Raw genomic sequence first — 21,291 nt, 5'->3', positions numbered from 1 at the left:
TAAATAATGATGAAATATACCATTGCCATAGGTATATTTTAAATATATCAACTCTCTCCAAATTGACTAATAGATTTCATATAATGCTTACTCCTTTCCCAAATTTAAGTGAAATTGTGTTGAACTTGAAAAATGACTTCAAAATTTATTTGAAAGAATAACCATGAATAAGTAAGACACTTTTGAAGGACAGGAGATATCAATAAAATTTTTATCAAATAAATATTTTAGCACAAGAATAGAAAAAAATACACACCTACAACAGGACAGAGAGCTCAAAAATAGATCTATATACATATAGAGACATAAAAATTAGTGAACAATTTAAGAAATGGGATTTAAGCTATTGATTTTCATTAAGGGAAGAAAATGAAATATTTTCTATTATCTCCTAAATCCAGCCTGAAACAAAGATCCCGGCCAAAATATGTAGATAGACACAAAGGTGGTTCTACTGTCAGATAAAAGTTCTGACGTCACAGTCCACAGTCTAAAGATCACTAATTTGAATAAAATCTAGCCATTAAATATACTTCTTGCTTAATCAAATTATGTTTCCTTAACTGATCTAGTAAATCAAGCCATGAAATTTGCCTCCAAATGGACTTGGGCTCATTGACAACAAAATGTATAGTTTACAAGTAGAGTTTAGTTTCAACCAGTGGGTCTCACAAAGTAACTTCTTTTTTTTTTTTTAATTTTTATTTATTTATGATAGTCACAGAGAGAGAGAGAGAGAGGCAGAGACACAGGCAGAGGGAGAAGCAGGCTCCATGCACCGGCAGCCCGACGTGGGATTCGATCCCGGGTCTCCAGGATCGCGCCCCGGGCCAAAGGCAGGCGCCAAACCGCTGCACCACCCAGGGATCCCACAAAGTAACTTCTCAATTTCCACACTTGTGTTTGAAAATACAATAGATTAGAATGCAGCACAATGGTGGACTCCAGTCAGACAAACTTAGTTTCTATTTCTGCTTCACCATTTACTCAGTATATGACCTTCAGTTCCCTCATTTATAAATGGAGATAATAGAATGGAGACCATGTATTTTGTTGGAATGAATGTGGATGTGAAAGAAAAAAAAAAGGTTAAGAATGGCTAATAATAATCTTATAGATTATTCAGTGGATTAAATGAAAGAAGAGTGTAAATCGCTGGATAGTTTGAAGGGTGTAGTAATTGTTCAGTAAATGTTAACTAATATGATAATGATGATGATAACAATTATGCTGATAAATAAAATTATAGTTCATAGTCATTCATGAATTGGTAAACAAAATAATTACAAAATATTATTTTTTATAACATTCAGTATTTATATTCTATAGCTTATAAAAGTCCAATAAATAAAAAAATATTCATGATTGTTTAATAATGGAATTAGGTGCCATAACCCTCACATAGATGAAATATTTTAGGTTTTTATAAGGCCCCCAAACAACATACCTCTAGTTACTTTCTCCATTCTCTTTCTAAGAAGAATAACATATTCAGTTTTATGTATTTGTTAGCATCCTTTAGGACTCTTTAATCTCTTTTTGAAGCACTGTGGAAAGTAATGAGATCCCCAAAGAAAGCCTGAAGGGCCTCTAAATAACCAGAAAGAAACAGCTAATCTCTTACAACCAAACCTTGTAAAATAGCAATTTGTTCATTAATTATAGAAAAAAAAGCATCTTCATTTGAGAATTAATCCTCATCTTCCATAAAACAAAATAACCTTCTATATACATATAAAAAGGAAACGTAGACTGGGCTATAGTTAGTGGGAGTAAATCTTGTATAATATGCCAGCATTAATAGTGCTGTAAAAAAAAAAAAAAAAAAGAAAAGAAAAAAAAGAGTGAAAGAAAATCTCATTAACACCTTATCTCATGGAGTACTTTAAGGTAATCAGCAAAGGAAGGGGGTCTTTCAATGCAATTAGTGGCTGTTAAATTTAGAGAAAATTAGAGGGGCTATTCTCTATCCAGTTCCTACTCAACTTTGAGTCACTGGGCTGATTTTTTAAGGGCTGGTTCATTAAGGGACAATCACAGCAGGTGTAGTTTTCCATGTTAAGAGAAGAACCAGCATATTTTATACCTCTAGGCAACCTAGTGGGACACGAAGGGGATATTTCCCAGCATAGCATATTTATTTGAATTTTTTGTTTACCTCTGAACATCTGCAAGACTAGGTTCCTGACATATTAAATATTTCTGTCACATTTTGTACTTGAATTATGTTTTATATTTGTCTCATATACTTCATATTTCTACACTTTATATTTACAAGGTTTCCTACAATTATTGCTTTGGTCTATTAACAGCACTCTAATGGAGGTATGTTAAGTGTAGCATTACTTTTTTTAAAAAAATGGAAACACCTCTGTCTGTCTGTCTATCCATCCATCTATCCATTCATCCATCAGCTTATATCCATTATTTATTATTCATCTATATTCTATCTAGCTAGATATTTTCTATATAGCTATGACTTCTAAGTGACTTTATGAAATTCTGTGTAAGAAGAATTTGATTTTCAATACCTTTTGTTAAGCCTTCTCTGAACCTTCCAAAGAGGAAAATATGTAAAATATAAAAAGATAGTATATTGGGTTTAACTTTTAAAATGTTTTTTAACATGCTTTTTCATGATTTCTCAGCTTCTCTACTTTTGAATAGTATATATAAATAAATTGCACGCTGAGTTTCAGTCCAACATGGTGACATAGGAGGCTCTTAAACTCACCACCTCCCATGGATACACTAAATATACAGCTACAAACGGAACAATTCCCTCTGAAATAAACCCAGGACTAGCTGAACAACTCCTACACACAGGATGAATGAGAAAATACCCATGCCAAACAAGTCTTTGCACAACCTCAACTACTAGGAGTAACTAAGAACAGAGAAGATGGCTTGGACAATCACAAAACTTTGAGAGAGAACCAGGAGCTCAGGATGGTTTGGGCAGTAAGTTTTATCTCCTATATGTTCCTATATAGGAACATTCCATCAAGAGACACAGAGAGAAGAATGTTTTACCTACTGTGCAGAAGATACAGAGACACAAGGAAAATAAAGAAACACAGAAAAATGTTGCAAACAAAAGAACAAGAAAAAACTCCAGAACAGAACTTAGTGAACCACAAATAAGTAACTTAACAGACAAAGAATTCAAACTAATAATCATAAAGACACTCACTGAGGTCAGGAGAATAATGCATGAACAGAGTGAGAATTTCAATAGATAGATTAAAAAAATAAGGAAGTATCAAACAGAAATCACAGATCCGAAGAATACAATAACTGAGTTGAAGGAAAAGTCAGTAGAGGGATTCAACAGCATACTTGATCAAGGAGATAAAAGGAGCAGTAAAATTGAAGACAAGACAGTGGAATCTATTCAAACAGAAGAACAAAAAGAAAAAAAAAGAGTGAACTATTAATGGAACTATGGGACACCATCAAATGGACCTACATGTGCACATAGGGGTCATGGAAGAAGAGCACAAGAGAAAGGGGCAGAAAGCTTATTTAGAAAAATAATGGCTGAAAACTTCCCTAACCTGAAGAAAGAAACAGAAATTTTGATCTGTGAAGCTCAGAGGGTTCCAAAAAAGATGAATTCAAAAAGAATCATATTGATAAATGTTATAATGAAAATGTCAAGAGTTAGAGACAAGGAGAGAATCTTAAAAGCAGCAAGAGAAAAATATCTTCTTACATAAAAGGAGCCCCATAAGACTATAAGCAGATTTTTCTACAGAAATTTTGTAGAATGCTAGAGAGTGTGGCTCAATATGTTCAAAGTGCTAAAAGAAAAAAAAAAACTGCAACTAAGAATACTCTGCCTGGAAAATACTTTGGAATTGAGAGAAAGAGTTACCTTGACAGGCAAAACCTGAAGGAGTTTATTAGCAGTAATAAGGTGTTACAAGGAAAGTTAAAGATAAGTTTTCAAGCTAGAACAAAAGGGTGGTACTTAGTAACAGGAAATATATGAAATAATATATTTCACAGGTAGAAGCAAATAAAGGGTTAAATTCAGAATACTCTAATGCAATGGTGGTAGGTAATCACTTATTAACCTAGTATAAAAATTAAAATACAAAAGTAGCAAAAATAACTATAACCACAATAACTTGTCAATGTATACACAAAGTAAAAAGATGAAAATTGTGATATCAACAACATAAATTGTTTGAGGGGGGATAAAAATATAAAGCTTTAGTTTCTACATGCATTTAAAGGTAAGTTGTTTGGGACACCCGGGTGGCTCAACAGTTGAGGGTCTGCCTTTGGTTCAGGGCATGATCCAGGAGTCTTTGGATGGAGTCCCACATCGGGCTTCCTGCATGGAGGCTGCTTCTCCCTCTGCCTATGTCTCTGCAATCTCTCTGTGTGTCTCTCGTGAATAAATAAATAAAATCTTAAAAAAAATAAAGGTAAGCTGTTTGCTTACAATATACTATATCTATACAGTATGTTTTATGAAGGTCTCATGGCCCCCACAAAGAAAAAATCTAGAGTAGATACACAAAAGAAAGAAAGGAATCTAAGAATACTACCACAGAAAAATTATCAAACCTCAAAGGAAAAGACCAAGAGAATGAGAAAGAAACAAAGGAATTATAAAATAGCCAGAAAAAAGTAAACAAAATGACAATAGTAAATTTATATACCTTTAAGTAATTAATTTAAATGTAAGTGGATTAAATTCTTCACTCAAGAGACACAGAGTGGCTGAATAGGTAAAAATACAAGGCCCAACCATATACTGCCTACAAGAGATCCACTTCAGCTATAAGAACATATAAACTGAAAGTGAAGGATAGAAAAAGATATTCCATGAACACGGAAACCAAGAGAAAGCAGAAACAGCTACATTTAATATCAGACAAAATAAATTATAAGTAAAAAACCTAAACAACAGACAAGCAAGTAATTATAATGATAAAGGAATCAAATTAATATGCTAATATAACACTTATAAATATGTATGCACTTAAGATAGGAGTGCCTGAGTATATAAAGCGAATAAACACTAATGGATGTGAAGTAAGAATAAACAATACAACGATAACTGAGGACATCAATAGCCCACTTTCACCAGTGGGTAGATCACACAGACAGAAAATTAATGAGGAAGAACCTTGAGTTTAAAACATTAGACCAGATGAACGTAATGGGCATTTATAGAACATTTCATCAAGAAACAGGAGGATGTACCTTCTTCTCAACATGCACAGTACATTCTCCAGGATAGATCATAACTTGGGCCACAAAACAAGTCTGAATACATTTAAGAAGCCTGAAATCAAAAAAAAAAAAAAAAAAAAAAAGAAGCCTGAAATCACATCAAGCATCCCTCTGACCACAGTGGTATGAAACATGATGATGTGAAAGCTGGAAAATTCACAAACAGTGGGTTAAACAGCATGTTACTGAACAACCAATGGGTCAAAGAAACAATCAAAAGAGAATTGAATACATATATATAATATATATATATTTTATATTCATATATATATCTGAAACAAATGAAAATGCAACATACCAAAATTTATCTGATAAAGCAAAAAGCAGTTGTAAGAAGAAAGTTTATGGCAGTGAAGGTTGACATTAAGAACAAAGAGAGGACTTGGGGTGCCTGGGTGGCTCAATCAGTTGAGTGCCTTACCTTTGATTTGGGCTCAGATCATGATTTTAGGGTTATGAGGTTGAACTCTGCCTTGGCCTCCACACTGGGCATGGACACTGCTTGAGATTCTCTTTCCTTATTGCTCTCAGGCATGCATGCTCTCTCTCTCTCTTTTTAATAAACAATTTTTTAAAAAAAGAATAAAATTGGTTTCATAATAAACGTCCTAAAGTTGTACCTCAAGGAGAGAGGAAAAGAGGAACAAACTAAATCCAAAGTTAATAGAAGGAAGTTCGATCAAGAGAGAAAGAAATGAAATAGGAATTGAAAAATCAATAGAAAATATCACTAAAACTAAGAGCTGATTTTTGGAAAAGATAAAGGAAATACACCATAAACTAGATGTTCCATGAAAATAGAGACAACTCAAGTAAATAAATTATAAACAAAAAAGGACACATTACAAATGATACCACACAAATGCAAGAGACTGCTGTGAACAATTAGACACCCAGAATTGTAAAACCTAGAAGAAACAGATAAATTCCTAGAAATACAACCTACCTAGACTGAATCACGGAGAACCAACATCTGAACACACCAATTACTAGTAAGGAGATTGAATCAATAACCATAAACCTTCCAACAAACAAAATTCCAGGATCAAGGGACTTCATTGCTGATTTCTATGAAATCTTTATAGAAAAATTAATACTGTCGTTCTTATACTTTACCAAAAAAAAAGTGAAGAGAGAACATTCCAAAATCATTTTATGAGGTCAGCATCAGTCTGATACCAAAACCAGAGAGAAAGACCCTACAAAACAATAAAATTATGCCTCATGAACACAGACACAAAATTCCTTAAAAAAATTTACCAAACTGAATTCAACAGAACATTTAAAGGATCACAAACTTTGATCAGGTGGGATTAATCTCTAGGGTGTAGGATGGTTCAGCATCCACATATCAGGGAGATACATTTCAGGAACAAAATGAAGGATAAGAGTCATATGAGTATATGACACAAGAGCATTTGACAAAATTCCACATCTGTTCATGATATAATCTTTCGATATACTTGATGAAGGAGATAAAGGGAGCTTATTTCTTTTCTTTTCCTTTTTTTAAAAAATATTTTTATTTATTTATTTTTGTCTTTTACTCCTCTAGCTGCCCCTTTTGAAAACTGGCCCTCAAATCACACATATCTGAAAGCCTGGACCCTCTAATCAGGCTCTTATATACAAGGATGCATTTCCTACCAGCTAGGTGGACTTTCTGTTTCTGGTGTTCTGGTGTTTTTTTTTTTCTTTAATATTTTATTTATTTATTCATGAGAGACACACACACATACTCACAGAGGCAGAGACACAGGCAGAGGGAGAAGCAGGCTCCATGCAGGGAGCCCGACGTGGGACTCGATTCTGGGTCTCCAGGATCATGCCCTGGGCTGAAGGCTGCCCTGTTTCTGGTGGTTTTAAAGGAATTTTAGGCCAGATGCTAGCTCCCTGCTTCTCTCTTCCAGGTGACTTCCCTTGGGCTGCTCTTACAGCAGAGCTTTCAGGAAGCAAGGGAGAAAGTGTTGTGGGGAGTTGGTGATTTTTTTCTGCTGGTTTTTATTTAGCAACTATTTTGAATCTGTCCCATTATCCACCTGCTATTTATGCCAATGGTATTGTTTTGTGTAGATTATTATCTTCCTTTTTGTTAATGTTGTTTTATTGTGTGTGGAGGCAAAACTTGGGTGGCAATCTATCCAGAAGTCAGGAACATATTTTTATTTATTTTTTATTTTTTTAGGAACATATTTTTGTTATTTTTTTATGTTCTCTACTGACTTCCTAATAGTACTTCTTTTGAGGAATGATAGTTTTAGTATTTGCTTTGAGGCTTACAACATGCATCCTGAATCTGAGAGTCTATTTGTAGTCATCATTGTTCCACTTCACATTCCATACACGAGATTATCCACCTTTTACTTATATACTCTACACCTACTGCAATCTATCTGACACTTCCCATATCCAGCTTTGCACTCCATCACAAATACAATGAACAAATTCTAGTATATGCACTTGTCCCATTGCATCACTTTGTTCTTTTATCATATATTTTATCTCTATGCATAATGTAAAATCCACCTTTTAATTTTATTTGGCTTTAAGCAGCTTGTGGCCTTTTAGAAAAACTTATAGGTCAGAATAATAATAACACATTTTCTTCTACATTTACTTGGACTCTTCAAGATTCCTTATAATACAGCTTTCCATCTGTTATCATTTGCTTTCGGCATGAAAAAATATCCTTTAGCATTTCTTGTAGTGTATTTCTGTTAGCAATTAATTCTCTCAGCATTTGTGCATCTCAACTGTGGTTTTTTCAGTCTTGGTTCTGAAAAATATTATTGTTGAATACAGAATTTGGGGTTTCTAGTTGTTTATTTGTTTTCGTTCAGCCCTTAAAAGTTCATTACTTTTTCTCCTAGTCTCTGTTGTTTATGATGAGAGGTCAGACATAATTTTTTACTTTGTTCTCCAGCACGTAGTATGTGTTTATTCTCTTTCTGATTTTAAGATTTTCTCTTTCTCTTTGCTTTCATCAGAATAATGCTTTGCAGTCCTCTCATGGGGGCTGGCAACAGGTACCACACTGCATCTTTTCTCATCATTCATGGGTCTGGGTGTGGTTTTACATGTATTTAAAAAGCTTCAATTTATACATGCTTGACTCTGTGCTTTGTTAAGTGATCTGTGAAAACCTCAAGCTGTTTTCTAAGCTTTCAGCTCAATTCAATCTCTGAACTCTGTCTCCCCATGAAGCTACAAAGACCTTGGCTTTTGATTTTGTTAGCAAAAAACTACAGTAAGTCATATCCTTATATCATGGTCCTTATCTCTAAACTCAGTCTTTCCGACCTCTCAGCTGGATGCCCAAGGTGCTAAGGAAGTATTAATGTAGTTCCTCTACTCTGGTTGGGCTGGAACTCCAAGATTTCAAGCAGAACTAGTTTTCTAGTGTTTCAGCCCCATTATAGCCCATTAGCCTTGGGTAGTTTCACTTGTGTATGGGTAACCCATTCTTCAGCCAAGTACTCAAGATCCCCACAGAAACTTCTGGGCATCTCATGTTTGCATCTTCTTTTGTTCTTGTTCTCTGCTCTATGGAGTCCAAACATTTAAACTGTCCTGAATTCCGATCTGTGCCTCCTCAACAGATTCAAAACACTATACACAGCTTGAACTCCAGCTTGATGTCCCATGGGGAGGAAAGTGTCCTCAGAGCCAGGGCAATCATGGGACTCACCTCATATTTTCCCCTTTTAGGGAATTACATACTGATACGTAAATAATCAATAGGAAATAGCTAGTCCAAGTGGTGGGGGAGTGTTCCACAGAGAGGAACACAAGGCTAACACCTTAAGGCAGAAGAGAGCAAAGGCATTCTCAACACGGACTTTAGAAAAAAAAACTCCACTACATTTGAACTGAGAACAAATTGGGGACTGAATAAGAAGAAATGGAAGAAGTAAGCCAGAGCCAGAGGATCCCAGGCCAGTTATATTATTGATATCTCAGGTTTCAGATTTCCCACCCCAACCCTTTAGGGGTTTCTTACTTAGTTTCTCACTTTGAAGTGTTACTTTGAGGACTAAATATACTTACTTAATGCTTCATGGTGAGAACCAGTAAATCTGGATTTCCCTCTGAATGCTTATTTCAAAAATCATGGGTCCCACCAAAGTGCCTCGAATCTTCATGATTTTTCAAAATTGGCTCATGAGTGATCACTCGAGAGATGGCATCTTTTCAGGTATGGTTCTACCAGTCAGAAGTATGAGAAACTTCCCATCTGCTTCTTTACCTCTGATCTTGTAGAAAATTATTTGTGTAAAGCAGATCTATGAAATTTAATTCCTAATGCATTAGCATAGATAAGAAATGCTTTTCATGAATCCAATATATTACCTAGGAAGGTATATCTTTGACTCTTTTATATATTTCATGGACTTCCTGCATAAGCTACTACAGAACCAAGGGCTGCCTATTTCTCTGCCTCCATGTGCAATGATTTCCAGACCCATACTTCATCATCCTCACATATAAGTTCAAATATACTCCTATTTTTTAGAAACAATTTCTAACCAGGATCAGGATTGTTCCTGATTATGTATGCCCATATCCTGTTGGTTCTGTCTCTCTGGAGAATCCTTACTAATACAACCTTCTTCTTCAGAATTTTAGCAAAGGTTTTTGGACTAATGAGGACTGACCTTCACAGCTCACATATCTATCCTAAAATAAATACTAGAGCCAGACAGGTAGGAGGGCTCAAACTAGTCAGTAATAGGTCATTTATTAGCCTTTATAATTACATAGGGGATCAAACTGAACTACACAGACTGATAACCTGAACATCTAAAAAGGTAATAGATATGAATAGAACAGTGGGTATATAAAAACCACAAATATCTGTTATACCAACAGTATGTTATTTTATGATTCTATAACCTTGTTTTTTTTTTCCTGGTTAGAAAACACATTGCTTTCTGCAATGACATATTTTAAGCAAACTTTGGTATCCAAATATGCACATATTTGAAAAAGAGAGTAGACAGGAATTAAACAATACATTAGGATACATATGAACATGAATAGTAAATTAATTATACATAATAGAGGTTGAGAATTAATAATGTTTATAAAGTGTTTGAGTGTGCATATAATGGATAGACACTAATTAAGTAAATGACGAACTATCTAATGTTATTGTTTAAAAAGTATACTGATTTTCTTCAACTATACTTCAGTAATTTTTTTAAAAGATTGCATTTATTCATTTGAGAGAAAGTGAGAGAATACAAGCAGGATTAAGGGGAGAGGGAGAGGGACAAGCAGACTCCCTGCAGAGCAGAGAGCCAGTTGCAGGGGTTGATCCAGAGACCCCAAGATCATGACCTGAGCTGAAGACAGATGTTTAACTCACTGAGCCACCCAGGTGCCCCCAGTATTTCTTTTTAAATAGATAATATAAATATTAAAACAATTGTACCACGTTTTGGAAAACCCAATAATTTTCCTAATTTTAATATATATGCTATAGAACTTACATAGGTAAGTCACTATAATTATTCTTCATGTCTTTATTTGCAAATTGAACCATATAACACTTGTTCTTCCCACCTTTAGAATTGTTGATGAGATTCAAGAATATATGTTAGATCCCTTGAAAACCATAAAATACTATGCAAATATTAGATTGTATATATTTTGGAAGAAAAGTTCTTCACTGCTGTGTTATTATTAATCTAAAAATACTCTAGAGAGAACAGGAGTGAAGTTTCAGCAGCTATAAATGATGAATTAACCTGCTGAGTCCAAATTATGTTGCAGGTCAAAGGCATTCTAAAGTAGCACAGTTTTTATGAATATAATACTTAGGAATATCAATTAGCTGCCATAAAAAATTAACTCAAAGGGAATGAAATTCATCTATAAAAGAGCTGGTAATTCTCCTCTGACTGTGTTTTGTTGTGATCTACAAATAACTGTACATGATAAAATCTTCATAGGCTTTTCTTCTTTTCTCCAAATACTCAGATATACTTCATTTGAAATCCCCAAGTATTTAGTAATTAGACAAGCAATTACTAGAATTTGAGGACTCAATAAATAGGTAAGGGAAGGAAAAGAAGGCAGAAATTATTGAATTCAGGGAATAACACTTGCTGACATTTTTCCCAAAATAAATTATTCCTTTACATAGTCATTTCTCATATATGAGTCACTCTGCTCTTGATTGCTTCTAAAATTTTTCATAGATGGTACTCACTACCATATACTCTTCTCCTACATTTAGAGCCCTAAAAACAATGCAATGTGCCTTATTTTAAGTGTCCTAGACTAATACACAAGCTAATAATCATTTTATTTAGGGAAATCATATGGAGCCACAATTTTATATTCTAGAATTAAAAGTAGCACTATTGCTTTTGAGAAAGGAAAAGAAAGTTGGCTAAAAAAAAAAAAAGGCAAGTAAGGGTGGAAAAAATGAGCCTCATAAACAGAGGTAAAAAATGAAAAAAAGACACATATGGCAAGGCGCTTAAACATAAATTTTCATAATATTTATAAAAACATAAAAGTTCTGAATCTATAGGTGTTTCTGTTTATTTTGTATTGTTTTTAAGCATTGATGTATTTCCTTACCTCATCTTGAAGAAGTTTGGAAATAATCCATCTTCGTCCTGTGAAATGAATGAATTTGAATGAATGGAAGAATCCAACACTGTTTTCAAACTTCATCTCAGCAAGTGTGAATCTGCTGCAGCTGCATTTCCTGGTTATAATTAAGTCCTGTTGGAAAACTTCATTACCAGGAGTTGGAAGGCTAATGTCGAGGGCTCGGCTTCCTGAGGCCAGCGTTAGTCTGGAGCATGCACAGCTGTGCAATTCCAGGAAGTACAGAAGCTGTTCAGGAAATGATGGAGTGAGCATATATAACACCAGAGAGAACAGTTTTGCAGTTCAACATGGGGTGTGTAGTCTCCAATCTGAGTTATAAGCAAAATGAGAGGAAAAAAATGTATTTTTCTTCTTATGCATTGACACTTTGGCTATTCATTAAATGTCCCGCTCACATGTTTGCCTGGTCACCAGAACTTCAGTAGATTGTTGTTGATGGTGATCTTGGGGATACCTCATCCATTTTTCTCCATATTCTAGCTATTTTTTCTTTAATCAAAGGTCTTATGCTAAGATGTTAATTTGCTATACAAATGTGTTTTGCTTTAATGAGCAGTGTATTCTCAGGTGCAATGCCTCAAAATATCTAATCCACAATGATTTTGTCTACTCAGAAGTTACTACAGTCCACAAAATGATTAAATAAACCAGAGCTGTAATACTCATGGACAGTTGGGACACTTGCAATTTTTATTTGGAAGATACTTTCCACTGTTCAACAAAAACTTGGATTTGGAAAGATGGTTGTTGGGTCATCTGCTTCATGTAGGCAGAGCAAAGAAAAATTCTTTATGCTTCTTCTGTATTCTGACTTCCTTTAATGGTATGCCAGGTGTTTTTGTTGGTGGTGGTGGTTTTTTTTTTTTTTTTTTTTGGCCTGATGGTTTATAGTCAGGAACTTACAATTGTCAGAGCATTGAATGTGCTTGGTCCTTGAGGGCGTTTCCAATCCTTGATGATCCACACTTAAATTTAATTTTCACTGGAAAGGGATTAACAGCAGGTCTGTGGCTTGGTCCCTCTAGACTTCAGTGTTCCCCATGAATGACTAATCTCAACCAGTCCTCCTTGGATTACATGCTTTAATATTTACCAGCAGAAAGATTTAATGAAGGCATTATTTGAAAAACAAACAAAACTTTTTTAGAAGACATGGTCAGTCTCTCTAAATAAGTTTTAAATTATGGGGCATGGCTGGCTACAGAATTAATCGTAGTCACATATACACTTTTATCTTTGTAACTAATGGGATATAAATTGTAAGCTCCCAAATCAAGAGCTTTCTTTGTAAACAATTTTCACGCTCACTGTTGAAAATTAATCTATTAATACAAAAAAATAAAGTACTTTCTTAGGCAGAGAAAGGGACACCTGGAAATGCCAGCTAAAATAACAAATAGGAACTAATAGGGGGACACCTGAGTGTCTCAGAGGTTGAGGGTCTGTCTTTGGCTCAGGGTGTGATCCTGGGATCGGGTTCCACATCAGGCTACTTGTAGGGGGCCTGATTCTCCCTCTGCCTGTGTTTCTGCTTCTCACTGTGTCTCTGAATAAATAAATAAATAAAATCTTAAAAAAGAAAAAGGAAATAGACTAATAGGGATAGTCAATAAAAATACGAAAAAATGTTCTATCTCATTGATAAGACATGGAATTGTAAATTAGAGATGCCACATACCCTACAGATGAGGAAAATATTAAAAATAATGATTGTGTGACGTGTATATAAGTATAGAGGAGAAAGGCAAAGCTTACACAATTTTAGGGAAACTGAACTGGTTAAAACCACTTTGAAAAATCTTTACCACTATCAAGTACAGTTGAAGACACAAGTGGTATGATGCTAGATTTCCACTCATAGATAATGTAACACAGGGCAATTTATTCACTTAACACTAGGGCGAATATTGTTAACTGAAACATAGCCTTATTCATATTTGGCTAAATGAAATCCACCTGAATCTCCTTCACAATATCTAGATAAATATATGTCAAACCACTGGACATTACAGGAAATAAAAATGCAAAATTATATCTAATTGCCACACCATAACTGAATCTTTAAAACAAAAATTGAATGTGAAAAAAGTACAAAATAATACATGCATCATGATTCCAATTCCATAAAATTCAAAAATAAGGCAAAATTGAACTATATTATTTAGAGAAGACTACATGGTTGCTAAAGTAGGAATAAAAGGAAGCAGATAAATAACACATGTCAAAAAACTGATTTCCACAGAAGTAGAGAAAGTTATAATAAGTGAAAGGCACTGAAGTTATTTCTTTATTATATTTTTTCTATGTGGTAATTACAAAGATGTTTTCCTTACATCTGTTTTTCAATTTGTGTTTTTAGATGTTATGCACATATATACTTATGCAATATTTCAATGTAAAAAAAGAAACCTGAAAGTCTACCCTAGAATCCGTCATTTCTCAATATTTAATTCTCTGAGAATACTGACAAATATTTGTTTCTGGATTCTACAGTTGAATGAACATAAACTACAAATACCAAATTTACCAAGCAAACCTGAAATGTTGAACAAATATATTTATCAGAGACATATTTATTACCATTCCTTTAATTATATCAGGATGGGAACTGAGAAGAACAGGGGCAGACTGTAGGGAATTAAAAGTGAGTTTAAGTGATTTGAGTTGTTGTTTACATAAAATTAGGGGAGAGAGAGATCGGGTCTTCTATAAACAAAACTACTGGTTTACAGAGCTTGAGAAATCCAAAATACACTGCATAATGCACAAGATATATTGATGATACATAATGAATAAATTGCTCTGAAAATATTAATCCTTTCATGCTACATTGTTCCTTTTCTTTCAGTATTTCCTCTTAGTTTCAAAAGAATGAAGCCATATTAAGTATAATTTTATACATAAGTGATCACCCAACGATAAGCAATATAAAATTAAAATTATTTTAATTTTCTTTCTTTTAATTTCTAAAGTTTTGCCAAATACATCTTCCAAACTCAGCAAAGCTCTCTTTCAAATGGTGATTTCCATTCATCACCAAATTATATTTATTATTACAGCTGTAATGTCGTGGCCTTTGTAATGGGGTGTCAGATATTTTACCTATATTCATTTGTGTATCCAAGAACTTCGATGTCATGCAAAGTTGGACTCTGAAATTTTGAAAAGAGTTTTTTGATTTGTGGAGGAGTATAACTATTCTTGAGAGTTCAGGGAAACTATTTCATCTTTGAATGAAAGACAATTGTGCCTACCGCACTGTGCTTATGAAAGAATAAAAGGAAGAAGTACGTTATAGAGTTAAATTTCTGTATTAGTGTTAGGCAAAGTGCACAGAAATGTCTCCTCAAAAAGCATGTGTAAGTTAACAAGAGCAAAGAAATCCACACATTATCCATGCTTTTAGCATGACTAGGAGGCAGAGAGAATATTTCAATCTTCAAATTACTATAACTAAATAGTTTATACTTTGAGTGGTTGCCATGTTGTTGCAGAGATATTCTAAAATGTTTTATTTTGAATTGTATATAATTCACTTGTTGAATTGCATTATATAAAGTAGTAGTGTAATAAGTATTATGAAGGGTCATTTTTCCAAGTTTATTTCCTATGGTTATGACGAGTTTGGCCATACCAGAATGGTGACCCCAGCTTCTCATATTTTTTGAAACATGAGTGTATCTTTACTTCTAGTGTCTACTCATTTCTCTAGTATATCTTTGCCCCTCTCTTCATTTGTAGCCTTTCTGAAGCTGCTTGTTTTAGTTTGTTTCTTATACAACACATAGGGTGTTGTTTTGTGAAACAATTTGAAATGTTTTCATTTAATGGGTCATTAAACCCAATCATATTTATGCATATGTCTGATATTGTTAACCTTACTTTATCATTTAATACTTAGTGCCCATTAAATTGTTTTTGTTTTACTTCACTTGGTCATAATTCTTATTTGTTTATACTTTTTTTTTTAACTTTAAGAAGGTTTTTATTTTATTCTAGTGGATGCCTTTATTTTTTATTTTATTTTATTTTTTTTAGTGGATTCCTTTATATCACTACTTCTTTACAGTGGTGATTTCTATCATGCCCTTAATCCACTCTGGAAACACGTCTTTCCCTTTTAAACCAACTATTGAAAAAACATCTGTTTGTTTAAGCAGAAAAAAACTTTATTTCTGTCAAATTAAAAAATATGAATCAATCTTCAAGCAAGATAAAATGGTCAATAACATGATCAACAGGAGAGCATTTACAGATTTGACTATAGGTGTAGATACTTTGAATTAAGCACATCCTTTGATACTATTGGCCTAATTATCTTTCAAAATGAGCATACCCACAAAGAAGAAAAAAATAATTTAACCTTTTATATATTTAACCTAGACTATGCTTTCTTAGTCTAATACAACAGCAGAGCTGAAAAATATTCTCTTCTAATTAGTAGGTCACTGGTGGTAATTTATGGTAATGCTATAGCTATAGCAATTCTGAAACTATGTTTCATGATTATTGTAGAACTGAAGAAATAAGGAAATATATTTTTGTGGATATCAGGGTGGTTCTCACACAGGAGAAGACAGACACACATGGGATGGGTCCCCACATAAAGAACACTTTCAGGTAGCAGGCTACATTGGAGCTACAGTTGACACTATGAATTCATGAAAAATAACATAAAAGTATGTATTTGCGTGTATATATGTGAAATATAACATGAATACACGATGTATAATATAAATATACAGTATAAATTCCTATCTGATGTAAGAGCCCCAACACAGTGACACTAGTAGCTATGAAAAAAAAAAAAACATAAGGTTTTGATCTTTAAAACAATTTTCCACACCAAAAGGAACCAGGGATCCCTGAAGAGATCAGATTCTCGTGCTGATCAGAGATATTACATGGTAACCCTGGAACATCAAATTGTACCAGAAAGTAAGGAAATTCTTTAAAAAATGATAGAGACACATTAGAATGATATAGGAAGAACCAGAAAGGGATTCCAGTGGTCAACCGAAGGACAAATGAACACCAATATATTAATGACTTGTGGCATGGTTTAAAATTTATTTTTAATATTCATATAGTAAAATCCACTCTATCACTATAGGGTTTGATGGATTTCTGGGGCTATACATGGGTTGTTACTATCTACACAAGCCCAGTTACTCAAATGCGATTGTTCTGGAGTGGCTTGTGCTTGCAAGTGTGCTTATTAGAATGAGCCCACTCCTGACTGGCCAACACGCAGGATTTGTCTGTCACTGCTTGGCTGAATTGCAAAAGCATGTTTGCAGAAGCAAGTGGCTGCTTGGCTGAACGTATTTAAAATCAATTCTTGCAGCTACCTGTTATTACGGTATTTACTGAAATCCAGAATGTGTATATAGAATATCCATATGGGCTCTTACATGAAAATTTAGAGAAATGAGGTAGATCTACATGTGCATGTATTACATATTCCTAGTGTGTGTGATGGTAAGTTCTTTGCATTTTTAAGCTGGTTAAGAAAACAATATGAATTGATATGTAGAGCTTGAGTCTGTCTATAAAACAAATATCTATATATATGTAACACATAATTTACTATGAACCTCTGAACCTCTCTTCAAGTATTGTCTTGACAATTAAAAAGGAAAAAAAATAACAAAATGGCTACATAATGCATACGTTTATAATAAAATTTCACACAAAACAAAAATGGAAGCAACAGACAGTAAAAAGTCCTTTGAAATCTTATCTACGAAAACAGTTTGGTTAGCATGTTTTCCCTTTCCCTTTGTCCATCTACATCCGGGTAGTCTATAAAACTCTATAAAGCTATTTGTACTGAAAGAATTTCCCTTCAGTTACCAATATTCTCTAATATTCTTTGACAGCATGCTAGAGAGAAAAGCAAATGTTAAGAAATACCAATATCCACTGATTTCTTATTATGCTTTTGATATGCTTGTCTCTTCTTCCCATTCCTTAGACCCAAGAAACAGAAATTTTTAAAAAACGAAAAAGGTGAAAAATGTAAATTTTGTTGGTATCTTCATGCTTGGCTTCACTCCCTGGTTTTAGCAAAGAAAGGAGATCCCTATTGCTCAATAGATATTCTCCTGTCATCCTTGCACAGGGGCCATGCTATTCTTCCTTGTAGCCTTCCAATTTCTTAGTATAGGTGCCAAAGTAAGCACACGCAATAGGTATTCTCAAACCCTAAATAAGTTAAATTATCAGAAGGATTTCTCCAACTTGCCAAACCTTATCAAAGCCATCAAGAAAGCAATTGGATATATTCTAAATAGAGGGGTCAACGATGAGCAAAGTTTGAATTTTAATCTCAGCTATGGAATCCTCAGCCCAAGGCTATAGTCCCACATTTCTCAGATGTCTTACTTAATTACTCTCCTCATATTCTAAACGCTTCGATGGATGATTATTAGCTAGAAACTACAGAAAAATTTCCCCTGGATACGTCTTGAGGTTTAAACTTCATTTTAACTTCAGCGTGATTTTAGCTAGAATCCTCTTTATCCATCGTAAGTGCCTTAAAAATCTATTTATATTCTTTCCTATATTCTTAATACACACAAAATTGACACTTTTTAAAAAAAGATTTTATTTATTTATTTGAGAGAGAGAGACAGTGAAAGCACGAGCAGGTGGAGGGGCAGAAGGAAATGGAGAGGTACAAGCAGACTCCCCTCCGAGTGAGGAACTCGACACTGCCAGGACTTCATAGGGGCTCCATCCCAGGACCCTGAGATCACCAACGGAGCTGAAGTCAGATGCTCAGCCAATTAAGCCACACAAGTGCCCCACAAAATTGCCATTTTTAAGTACTCACAAATACTGATATACTCTCGTAAAAAAATATTTGCACAGTGGTGATGAACCAAAACCAGTTTATTACCACTGGCATACATCAGTGATGGAGAGGTGGGGCTCGGAGGCATGGATTTTACTCCAAAGCTACTCTATACAACATTACTGAACAAAGGCTGGAATCATTAAAATTAAAAGGGACCTTGTTATTCTGTATGTTGGCAAATTGAACACCAATAAGAAATTAATTTATTATTAAAAAAAGAAAAGAAAAGAAAAGGGACTTTGTGAGCACAAACAAAGGGGTTTATTCAATCTACATATTGTTATAGAATCCGCTTTTTAAAAATAAAAGCAGTGCAACAGGATATCCATACACTCCTTATATGCTTTCTTCTTTGACTGCTATATAGGTGTTCAGAGCTATGTGACAGGGGACATAGACATCTAGTAATATCACCACTGCCATGAGTAAGGAAATTGGGAGATAGGGGCACCTGGGTGGCTCAGTGGTTGAGCATCTGCCTTTGGCTCAGGTCATGATCCTAGGGTCCTGGGATCGAGTCCCACAGCAGGCTACCCGCAGGGAGTCTGCTTCTCCCTCTGCCTGTGTCTCTTTCTCTCTGTGTGTCTCTCATGAATAAATAGATAAAATCTTAAAAAAAAAAAAGAAAATTGGGAGATATTTAAATGAGGAACATCTCAACTTTATAGCTATAAATTCACAATATTTTATCCTAGAAATATTTCATGTCTTTGGGCAAACCATAATTTTGACTATTTCATTTACACTTGAGTATAGATGAGAATCAGGAATCACTATTTCCATGAGAAGCTGACAAAGGAGTGAGTACAGGAAGTATAAGCTCTGGTGACACCCTCCTGCCAGGCCATGCATAAGATAAAGTGACTCTATACTAATCTATTTCAGTTTGGCAAGTAACCAGATTCTTACTAAATATTCAAACCAATAAGATATTTTTGTCTTTCACTCTTCTCAACACAAGTTTCTATGATTTTCCTTTCATACTATACTTTACATAATCTTTATATTGTATGTATAAGGTTTATAGTATGCAGTATTTATCAATTCAACTGAGAAAGTATGCAACTGCTACTTAGACTTTAAATTTAAATCACAGAATTTCACTTTGTCATAGCTGTTATCAGTTCTTATAATCATTTATGATTCGAGCAAGGCTGTGATAGGAACTGGGGAATTCTACTTTTTTAAATTGGTATCGTATTTCATTAGGATCATTCTTGGGAATTTAAAACCAATTCTTGGGAATTTAATAACTTAAGGTGCACTGTATGATTTTGTTTATTTCTTGGGGATCAGTACTATTTTTTCATGTTTTTTAAAGATCTATTTGTATAACAAGCACAAGAATTTCATTTGGTTTTTCATACAAAGCTAAGAACTGGGCTCAGCAGCAAGCCTTTTCCATTATTTCTTGAGAACCCTTAAAATATTGAAATGTCTACAAAAGCAATAAAATGATCACAGGATTATATGGTGATATTTAATTTTTGTACAAGTTAAATATCACTGATAATTAACTGTTAGAAGTTTATTTTGAAGTGACCTTTTCCTGGAATACCAGACCTTTACAACATAATTAAAGGCTTTCTCATTTTAACGGTGCCCTGTTGCTGATATGAAAGCTCTTTAAAATTGTGATTGTACTTTATACATTGTTATACATATATAATATTATATAAGCCATTTATTTTTGTTGTCTTATTATGAAATAGTTTTCTCAAGAGTTTAGGTAGTGATTTTCCCCTCCTTGGACAGTTTGATAGAACAGTGAGGGAGAAATGTGTGTTGGAAAAGTATTTTGACCAGGAAATCTATGTACTTAAAAAAATGAAAATCTCGCTTCTTATTTGGCCAAGTAATCATTAACCATGCCAGTATTGATAGAACAACAACATTTATCTCGTTAGAGATTAGATATTATCTCTAATCAACTGGCTTCTATGAGGGAGCAGTGACATTGTCTCTTCTATAATATGACTTGCTCACACCAGGTCTCCTCATTCCCTAGTTAGCTGCACCCACATATTCCAACTGCCAGAAATTTCTTCATTATGAATACACCAGTTTTAGATTAGTGCAGCAAGGGCTGAAGTATGAAAAATACCACAGAACCTATGGAGCAGATGCATTATTGTGATGAGAATTGATTAAGGCTTTGACAGGTGGAGAAATTAGCACAAAGCAGGAGGATGCTTAAAATATGAGCTGCCTGGAAATGAATCACAGAAGTAGAGGGCAAGGGATAAGAAGTTCTACATTTATTATTTCATGATTTCGGATGCTTTCTATAAATGTCTTAATTGTATTTTTCCTTAGAAGGTATTATCAGAGTTAGAAAAAGTAAGGATGGAAGGGGATGTATTTCCCTGGGCATTACCATTGCTCATCGAATCTAAGACAAACATTTTTTTTCATTATAAATTTCTGAAATTGGGATACATTTTACATTTTATCATAACTTATTCTCAACAGCATCTCACTTTTGACGTATATGATAAAAAATATATGCACGATTCATTTCACAGTGTCAGGTTCATATAATACTATTGTTA

At 34.1% G+C, this 21,291-nt stretch overlaps 1 pseudogene; it reads right to left on the bottom strand.

Moving 5' to 3' along the window:
- Positions 1–17,947: 17,947 nt before the first annotated feature.
- Positions 17,948–18,062, bottom strand: LOC112908456 (U6 spliceosomal RNA; annotated as a pseudogene).
- Between the last annotated feature and the right edge of the window lie 3,229 nt (positions 18,063–21,291).

This window comes from Vulpes vulpes, chromosome 2, assembly GCF_048418805.1.
Source record: "Vulpes vulpes isolate BD-2025 chromosome 2, VulVul3, whole genome shotgun sequence".
NCBI lineage: Eukaryota > Metazoa > Chordata > Mammalia > Carnivora > Canidae > Vulpes > Vulpes vulpes.
The sequence above is the reverse complement of the archived record's forward strand: the minus strand, read 5'-3'. Positions and strand labels throughout refer to the sequence as shown.